This window comes from Somniosus microcephalus, chromosome 16, assembly GCF_052327205.1.
Source record: "Somniosus microcephalus isolate GS21.2 chromosome 16, FLI_Smic_1.0, whole genome shotgun sequence".
NCBI classification, from domain to species: Eukaryota; Metazoa; Chordata; class Chondrichthyes; order Squaliformes; family Somniosidae; genus Somniosus; species Somniosus microcephalus.
Genome location: NC_141002.1, coordinates 72,305,871 through 72,316,750, shown reverse-complemented (window position 1 = coordinate 72,316,750; position 10,880 = coordinate 72,305,871).

Sequence of the window (10,880 nt, the reverse complement as noted above, 5' to 3'; positions counted from 1 at the left end):
GAAAATAATAGGTAAATAGTAAGGACTATCATACAACTGTGTATTAATTGGCTGTTTTGTTTCCATACATAAATCTGAATTTTACAAAACTCTTGCCTATTGACTTAAAATATTGGCCCGTATTTTCCGATCCCTACGGGTGTGTGCGAGCTGTGTATGCGCCCATAGGGACCTCACAAGTGCCGGTTTCCGGCATGTGAAGCACATGCGCTGAAAACCGGCACTTTCGATAAGTCAAGAATGCCCTTGACAGATCGGACGCCTGCCCTGGGGAAGAGCCTCTGTGGGCAGAGAGTTCCACTTTCTGCAGAACCTCCGTCCGCTGAAATCCCTTAAAAATCTTACGCCTGGTAAAAGCAGGTGTACGGCCTGCTTTTACCAGCATAAGAGTTTAAAAAAAGTTAAAAAAAATTTTTTTTTTTCACTCATTTATAATTTTAAAATACTTTTTAAAAAGGTAAGTTTATTTTTAGCCCTGTAAAAAACTTTAATTATTTTTTTCAAAAAGTTAAATTTTTGTTAAAAATATTTAATTTAATGTAATTTTAACTCATTTAAAAAATGTGATGGTTTTTTAAAAATGTATTTAATATTTTGATGTCTTTTTTCAGTGATCCCTGTTCATACTTTTAACAGGTCTACCTGTCAAAAGCATGAAGGAGGATTCCCTTCTCCCATTGGTTCCCCATGGCCCACGTGATCTCAGGGATGCTTGCGAACCGCCTGCGCCCCTGGGATACCTGGGCCTCTGCGCGCACCGGCAGAGGCCCAGGAGTGGAAGAGTCCGGACCTCGGGAGCCCTCGGGTAAGGGCGTAGATTTTTTCCCGATAGGAGGCATCTGCACGCAGGAAGCCTCCTATTGGAAATTACCGGCCAATTTGATGCATTATATTTGTCCTGCATGATAAATTGAGATATGGAAGCTTTGCATGTTAAAAACTAACTTTTGAAAACTTTCCCAATGGAAATTGGTTGTCTGTATCTGTTTTAGTAGCAGTTAGTGCCAGAATTAACCATAAGTTCTGGAAAGTCCAAATGGTCTCTTTATTTTTAGATGATTTGCAAAGAAAAAGATATACTTTTAGAACTCTGTTCTTAAATCATTACCAAAGAAAGAACTCTCCAGTTAGCAAGAGGGTATCTGGGCATCTGATAGGTGAAGTTATGATTCGCATTTGGAATACAGATTATTTTTTTCTTCTTCCTGTCTGTTAATGGAACTGCTGAGTGTGACTTTCTGGGAATTGGTTCTTAGCTGCTGGTAGGCTGACAGACATAGTGACTGATATTGCTGATTCAGTACAGTATGGCACAGTTAACCTTGTTGCTATGAAAGAGGTCAACACAACATGGCGAACAGCACAGCACTGGCTGTGGAAACCTGACCCTAGGTGCTAAAATTAGTTTAGCCAAGGCAACAGAGCATAATAAACTTTTTAATCTGGCCATATGTTCCAAGCAACTGTAGAAAATTACAGTTTATTTAAAAAATATTTTATTTGTTCTTTGATAAATAATTCTAACTAGGAATATTTACAAACTAATCGATTAACGTAATTTATTTTAAATAAAATCATCTTGTTTTTACTTTACACATTGCTTTAAAAAAAAATCCCCCAATTTTTCCCCATCTGATGTGTCAGCTGTGGCTCAGTTGGTAGCCCCCTCGCCTCTGAGTCAGAAGGTTGTGGGTTCACGTCCCACTCCAGGGACTTGAACACATAAATCTAGGCTGACACTCCAGTGTAATGTTGAGGGAGCGCTGCACTGTTGGAGGTGCCGTCTTTCGGATGAGACGTTAAACGGAGGCACTGTCTGCGCTCTCAGGTGGACGTAAAAGATCCCATGGCACTATTTTGAAGAAGAGTTATTCCCAGTGTCCTGGCCAATACTTATCCCTCAACAAAAACAGATTATCTGGTCATTATCACATTGCTATTTGTGGGACCTTGCTGTGTGCAAATTGGCTGCCGCGTTTCCCACATTACAACAGTGACTCCACTTCAAAAAGTACTTCATTGGCTGCAAAGCGCTTTGAGACGTCCGGTGGTCGTGAAAGGCGCTATATAAATGCAAGTCTTTCTTTCTTATTTTCTTTCTTTCATCTTTCTCATCTTCTCTTAAAGGTTTTGACATCCATACCAGATTACGGTGCAGTGACTAATGTCAGTGTATCAAGTGGTCATTCTTCATTTGTAACCTTGTCAAATCATTTTGGCAAGATGCTCCCATAGCAGAACTTGTTATGCATGCCTCAGTGCAACACAGGATAATGCATTTACTCACTGACCTACGGAGAGATAAAATAATACTTCATGAATTGTTGCAACATAATGAAAAAGCAGAAATGACGATGGGCACCGGTCTTCACATAGAGTAGCATCCTCCTCAAAACCTTCTCATGCAGCATTTCAACAAGAACAGCTGCCAGGGCCCTAAGCTCTGGAATTCCCTCCCTAAACCTCTCCGCCTCTCTACCTCTCTTTCCTCCTTTAAGACGCTCCTTAAAACCTACCTCCTTGACCCAGCTGCCCTAATATCTCCTTATGTGGCTCGGTGTCAAATTTTGTTTAATAACGCTCCTGTGAAGCACCTTGTGACGTTTTATTTCGTTAAAGGCGCTATATAAATACAAGTTGTTGTTTCTTTTATATAACGCCTTTAATGTAGTAAAATGTCCCAAGTGCTTCACGGGCGCGTTATCAAACAAAGTTTGACACCGAGCCACGTAAAGAGATATTGGGACAGGTGGACCAAGAGGTAGGTTTTAAGGAGCATCTTAAAGGGGGAGAAAGAAGTAGAGAACAGTCATCAAACATGGGGTCAGCTGCTGCAAACCTGCAAACTCATACTTGCACCTTGGATCTCCTTTCATTTCATGTTTGTCTGTCAGTGCTTATTCATCTCCTCCTTCAGCCGTGGCAAAGGTTGCTATGCCTATTGAGCCATTCCAAAGCCTGTCAGAATTTTTGTCACCACATTTTGATCCTTTCCTTTAATTGTCCTGCTCCCATTAAATTCACTTACACACAGTTTCCCCACACCTGCCACTAGCCACGCCAAAATTCACACCTGGAGCCATGGTAATGAGCTAACCTCAGAAAAATGCGTTTAAACATCACACTTCAATTTGAGTCTGTCTGACCATTTGGGTATCAACTGCACCCAGATTCAAAAACCTAGGCTCCCAAATAAGATTTTTCTGAGTTAGCTATTCAACACTGGGCAGAGGGACTGCAATGGCCTTTTCTGCTCCTGTACATTCCTATGTTCCCTGTTTAGAAATAGCTGCGTTAAACTGCATGCCTGGCTTCTACTGAGTAATACCCGCCACTTTTAGCTGCTGTCACATAGCCAGTCACTGGGCACAAAATCTAGATGTAACAGCTGATCTGTGAATGACAGTGCCACTGAATCTAAAACTAATCATGAGTCAATCAGCAGAAGCTGAAAGTACAGAACAGACTGGAACGATTTCATTCTTAAGAAACAGCTGCCAACTGCAAACCATAGAAAGAGGAAGGAATTGGGCTATAGCATGATTGCAAAATCAATTTTAAAAATCCCTTTGTCTTCAAAACTAGATGAGTTGGGTCTGGCTAATGGCATATGAGTAATGTACCTTCAAAGATATTCAGTATCAAACTTTGTTAAATCATCAGATCATTTTAAGCCTGAAATTAGTGTATTCTTATTTTAAACTAATTCCAGCAGTCCATCTTATTCCTAATTTCCAATAAATAATATAGAAAGCACAGCTTTTACAGTATATTGCAGTGCATACTGTCTTTATTCGATTATCATTGTATAAAAACTTCCACCATGTGGCTTATTTTCTTGACTTTCCATTATTTACTAATAAAACGGAAAGAAATTAATACTAACTTACTTGATATATATCACGATAGTGATGAAGTGATGTAATGTGGGAGAAAAATCTGAAGTGCTTAGTAGATTTCTTCCATGCTTATGTGTTTACATATAATTCTGATTTGATAACAGTTAGGTGAGCTTGAAGTTAGTTTAATTACTGTTTTAAATAGATTTTTAAAATCATTAGACATCACAGTTCTGTTTATTTTAAGTTGTACTATATATTAAACTAAAATGTCTCCACTGATTGATGAATGTTTAAAAATCTAGGCGCATTGAATACAGAAAAATCATGTTGGCTTCTTTTATAGGTATGCGCTGCTCACTCTTAATTTTTCTGTATTCTCTGTGCCCAGGTGATCTAATAGCCTCAGGTGCAGGAATAGTTCTCCAGCTCTGTAACCATCAAGACACGTGGAAAATCCAGTAACTTTGAGCAAAGGATTGGGTTCTCAACCCAGATCTTTGTCAGTCCACTGTGATTTGAACGAGCCCGCCCGTTATTCGGGAAGTTTTGCCAGGTCTCAAGTTGCGTTGAGTTGTGGATGACAGCAGAACCTTCAGCCGCCAGTCAGGGGAAGGGCGCGCAAGGTAAAACTGGCAGGGAGTTTCCTGTTTTGTACAAGCACACCTCTGTCAGTTGATCACAGAGCAGCACTGCCAAAGGCAATGGCCCAGAATATCCTGTCCTTTTGACTAGAAAAGAAAAACATAACGGCTAGAGGTGCAAGGGCAACCAAAAGAGGAATTATTCATTCACCTATATTTAGAGGGCATCAAAATATGCATAAAGATGCAGATTGTATACACTGGGTTTTACAATACTACTGATGCATTTGACATGAAAAACAAACCTTACAATTTTAATCATTATTACACTGTTGGTCCAGGACATCTCAGCAGTCCAAGCGTTAGAAACATTTGGTTCTAGAACGTGCGCCCCTTCTCAGGGAAGAGGTCACGTGTAGTGCAGCAGAGGAACCCATCTCTGCCAGGTTTCCACCTCAGAAGTAGCCATGGCAAATCTTTTCCTGACTTCAGCATAGGGGTATATCTGGGGGCATTCCTGAGCTCCCCTAGAAATCCCACCTGGTATATACTGTAAGGCCCAGCAGTACCTACTGGGATGGGCCCCTGCCTTTAAATAAGTTGACGAGCCTGGGATATGTTCAGCCAGAATTTCTACCCTTAGTGATCGCATTTATACGTTCTTTATCAATTAATTCAGAATTGCATTTTCGCCCGAATGAGTTATAAAGGCAGGCGGCATCTAACAGATCGTAACATTTGAATATGGGTCGCGAGGCCTTTCGGCAATATTTAGACTAGAAAAGTGGCCAGTATTGGCAGTAAATAAAGGTTGGGATGTTTGACCAGGTGGCCAAATGGATGATTGAGGTCATCCAAAACTCGGCTGCCCGTGTCCTAACTCGCACCAAGTCCCATTCACCCCTCCCCCCTGTGCTCACTGACCTACATTGGCTCCTGGTTAAGCAATGCCTTGATTTCAAAATTTTCATCCTTGTTTTCAAATCCCTCCATGGCCTCGCCCCATCCTATCTCTGTAATCTCCTCCAGCCCCACAATCCCCTGAGATATCTGCACTCCTCTAATTCTGCCCTCTTGAGCATCCCTGATTATAATCGCTCAACCATTGGTGGTCGTGCCTTCTGTTGCAGAGGCCCTAAGCTCTGGAATTCCCTGCCTAAACATCTCCGCCTCTCAACCTCTCTTTCCTCCTTTAAGACGCTCCTTAAAACTTACCTCTTTGACCAAGCTTTTGGTCACCTGCCCTAATTTCTCCTTAGGTGGCTCAGTGTCAAATTTTTTGTCTTACCATACTCCTGTGAAGCGGCTTGGGACGTTTTACTATATTAAAGGTGCTATATAAATACAAGTTGTTGTTGTTGTAAATACATGAAAAATTGTGCTGTTGACCTGTTCACCCTATCATGTGATCATATCACCCTTTATGCCTCTAGTTCCTGATTGGCTGAAAATCAGCATTTAGAGATGGTATTCAGTCAATCAGTAGCATCATTTTTAGAACTAGTAACATCGCCAAAATGGACCAGGGGATCCAGGAATGAACCATTTTAATCTTAAAAATAGAAAAAAGATACAGAAATTATGTGCGAATAAAGTGAAATCAACACTAAAAGCCAAGAATGGGAAAGCAAGGTAAGAAATAAAGGGTTGACGTTAACTTTCAGTGTTGTTGGAAAATGGGCAGAAGGAATCATTCACACAGTGTACACCCTGTCTGATATTCCTTTCCATTGACTTCAATCACCATACTGTCACCTGCTGGGGTGAAGTTTAAGTGGAAAGTGCCACTCGTAAATAAGCTTGTGGGAGAGACAGACACTCAGGCAGGGACCCAAGTCGAATGGAAACTACTGCTGATGGAGGAGGAAGAACAGGAACTAAAGGAAAATCGCAAAGGGAGACCAAAGGCGAGTCGCCAGGAAGGGTCTTGTGTGGAGGGAAGACCGTCGCGGTTGTGACAGCTCCCTTGTCGGTACAAGGACTTTGTGATGATTGAGTGTGTAAGATTTGCAAAATTTCTACATTTCCCCGAAGGCTGTTATTAATAAACGGGACCCCGCGTGGACATTTTAAATCAAAAAGGGGTACCCAAGATGGCGTCCGTGCCTCGTGGCAGAAAGCCTGTGGGATTTTAAAATGGACTCTGCAATGCAGACAGCTTGTGGATCGAAACCCAAGCTGCAGGTTTCTGTGAAGAGAGACTTTGTATTTTGGAACCAGACAGGACTCTGAATTATGCAGTAGACCGAATTGGAGACAAATCTAAATTCAGTTTAGGCCTATAGTTAAGGCCAGCAAGCAGTCTACATATATTATCGGAAACAGATTAACAAAGCCATTGAGGCTGGACAGGCCCATCAATACAAGTCAATACAAGTCAATTATCGGGCCGGTAGATGCGATTACCGGCCATCTAAAAAAAGTTAGTATGGATTGCTACCATTTAAAATAGCCCGCCAAAATTAAGAAAAAGAACTAACCTGATTTGGCGTGCAGATAAGGGTTTTCGACAAGGGTATAATTGAAGGCCCCCGGGTAGCAATCGGTGTGGTGCGCTGTGCTGTCCTGCTGCTGCTGCTCTTCGGCCCCTCGCCCTCGTGGCTGCCGCTTTTTCCCCGTCCCGCGCTTACCCCCTGGCCTTTGTCCGTGCCTTTCCCCACTCCATCTGGAATTGCCCCAGCATCGGGTCGGGCGGACACGGACAATTTAGGCCAGGCGAGGCTGGACGCGACGAGGGGAGGAGGGAAGACCACCGGAGGGAAGGCCACCTGAGGAAGACCGGCTGAAGAAGACCAACTGAGGAGACGAACTGAGGGGAGGCTTCGAATTATCGGGCCTTCAGCCTCAGCCGACCTTCGAATATGCACACCAACTCAATCTGTCGGCTGTCGACGAAGAATCATCCCTGCAAGGTAAAGTACCCAAACAGAGACTTTAACTTTGGGGTACTCGAACCTGGACAACGCCCTTGCAGCGCTCGGAGGCCACGTGATGACGGCAGGCTCCAGAGAGCACCAAGAGCGAACCCCGAACCCAACCGCTGTTTTGAGTCCAACAAACCCTTTTGATTGGTGAGCATGAAGTTCTGACCCCTCATAGCTTAACCTAGTTAGGTATAGGGGGTGGGATAAAGATAAGGGGATTGTTAAGATAGTTGTTTTCCCTCGATGTGCCATGTGTTCCCCATTCCCTGTATAAGTATATAGTTATTCTTCTTTTGTATTTTTGCCTGTAGAAGTGTACACTAGTAATTTTTCCATAAGATTGTATCAGTTTTTTCCTCTTCAATAAAATCTTGGTTTTTGTTTACATCCAACCACCTGTCTACTCGAGTCTTCTCTGTACTGCCACGTTATACCTAAGTCCGGTGTCTAGAACCTAGGGGCGTGGGAGCGATTCGAACCGCTCATAGACAGTCAGAGGCATAACTGACTGGGTGCACGCGCCACCCCACAGGCCACCCCCTACAAGTGAAACAAAAGCAGGGAGGGATATGTAATAGTGCATAGTACTGAAGATGTGTGGGGAGTTCTGGGAGGACGTGATGACATAAAAAGGTCAAAGGGGTTCCACCATTTTGTTTATGCCATTAGGTTGCTGTGTATGTGTGTTGAAGCTACCAAATAAAGTATTTGTTTCTTTTATAAGTGTCTAATTACTACAGCAGTATCAATACACTACAGTCATAAAAAGGGAAATCTCTTCATTGCATCCCAACCTGTCACTTGAACATATGGATGGAGTCCTGCTCCTCCGCAGATAGGACTTCATACGTCTCCACAGCTGCAATTATATTGCACTACCAGTCTGAGATTGGTAGATGCAGAGTGCCAAGCACAACTGGCAAGACCCAAGTTATACTGCTGGCTTATATGCATATGCGGAGCTCCACTCCCCATCAGTATATTTTTAATAGTTTGAGAATGTGGGCGAGAGCATCTGCTTTCTGAAAACTTTAAAATAGTCTCTGCAATAAGTCTATTAAGTGCCCAGAAAATCCAACACACCATTTGAGCACTTTTCAAACCTGGCTTTACACCTCACTGGAGTTATACTCCACATGGTGTCATGCCCAAATGGCTTCTTGAAGGCCATCTTATTCCACTTGGCTTTAGCCTGTTCTGGAGTCAGATTGAGAATCAACTCCAGAGCAATGCTGCACTTTGGCATCGATGTACAGCTGAAACCACTTTGCATCAGTGCAAAATTGACAATATAACTGTACCCTAGAAGTCCATTTTTGTAAAGAAGAGAGGGGAACTGCAAAGTTATAGTCAATTAGATTTTTTTGGTGCTATTTGAAAAATGGTTAATTATAATCTATTGCCTTTAATGGCCTTTGGCAGTAACTGGTCACCACATTATTTAAGTAACATCATCAACTGATTACAAGCAGAAAATACGCTTTTGTTATTTGCAAGTAAATATAATGCCACTCTTGGGTGCCAACAAGTGACACCACTGTATTATCCAATACTTACCACTTCACACAACTGTATGACCCCGAGTAGTGCAATATACGTTAACCCTTTGATGCTGCAGCATCTTTGCAACAACTTACTTCCATTAAAATATTTTAAATTGTTCCAAGAAAATACAAATTCGGAAGTGTCCTGTGGTTTTCTGCATATTTTCCCTATTCTTTATAACATGCTTCTGTTGAGAAACAGTTTTTTAAAACAACATTGAGAGCTCTTCTGTATCAAAACAGTTCATCTCAATTTTTCAAGCCGCTTCAATTAGTTTTGCTTGATTTCTCTTATTATTCAGGATCACTTTGTCTGATGTTGCATTACGATCGAGAGATCAGGTTTACAAAACAATGGCTGCCATCTGTACCTCATTATTAATACATTCTTCAAAGCTGGGGTGCACTCCAGACTCTGCTTTATTTAAGTAACATCATCAGCCAGAATATCCCTGGACAACACATGGCTCCAGCTGGCATGCAGCTGATTCAGATTCCAGCCTATTTTCTCCATGTCCTTTGCTGGGTGCAGATCTAGGGTGCTAATCCCACAGAGAATTCTTTGCAATGATGTCGTTCAATTTAATAAAAATGTTGCAAATATTATCTATTTATTATTCCTCAAAAAAATTATTTCTGTGTGCCTGCATCTTTTCTCATTCTTACTTATAATGCATGGTATAAGAAGTTCTGTTGGCTTTCCAAGTAGCCACGTTATTTTGTTTTTATTTTGTTAGACTTAGCCAATCCTGTAATTAAAGTTTGGGTCTCACTGGAAATGTAACAGTAACGATGCTTAATTTGTTCACTAGAATAATCTAGTCAGCAAAATCAGACTTTTTTGTTTATCTGGCGCATTTACATGTGTAAAACCATTAGGCAATGATAAATGTTGACTAATTTGATTTACCACATAATTTGTCATTTTCAGACATCATGGATGAAGACTTGCTGTTCACAGTGAAATCGTAAACACAATTTTGCTAAACATTCTGTCCCTCTCCCAAGTGTATACATGAAGCATGAGATTAGCAATGGCATAAAACTGACAATATGTTATCACCAGCTGAAGATTCAGATGCACCTTTTTATTGTTTCAATGATTCCCCATACTCGGGGGGGGGGGCGGGTGGGAAATTTTCACTGAAATAAAATAGGTGGGTTGGGGTCATGTGGGAAGTTAAAGTGTTAAAAACCTGAATCCGGACCAGAACCCGCCTGCAACTCACCCACTTCTGGTTTTAACGGAGATGGGATGGGGGCCGGGCAGCCAACCCACTCCCAGGAGGTGCGTTGTCTATTTAAATATTATAACGAGGCTGGAAGCCTCTGCTTTAACCTCCATTTTGAATTTAACTTTAACTTTAACCACCAGCTAATGCAAGGTGAGGACTGCTGGATCCAGGAGGTGAGTGTCTTTACACTTACCTGCTAGATCCAGTGTCCCTGCCTAGCCCACCCCGCAAGATCGGAGACCCCCCCCCCCCCCAAACACCACCACGAGCCTCTGATTTCCCCCCACAGGCCACCAATCACCCCGCCCCAGGCTTCCGATGCCTTCATGAGGCTTCCCCCACCTCCCACCTTGCTGCTCTGGCCCTTGATCCTGGTGAGACCCACCCCTCCTTGCTGCTCCGGCTGACCCCGGCCCCCAGGCGATCCCTCCCTTCCTCCTCTGTGCGGCCTAGTGCCGCAGGCCTACCCGCCTGGAGCAAGCCAGCCTTTCAATCTGGCTGGCTGCGGGTGGGAAACAGAGGCTTCCCATGCAAATCTAGCCCTGCCGTTAAAGTCGGCAGGGCCTGCGGGAAACCCGTTCTCCCGGGTTTCCCGACCTCTTCTGAGCCACCTGCCCCCAACCCGCTGTCCCCATTAAAATTTAGCTCTATGTTATCACCATCTGAAGATTCGATTGCACCTTTTTATTGTGTCAATGATTCCCTATACTCTACGTGGAACACATGGTAAGGGTTGAATAATGTTGTTTGTAAT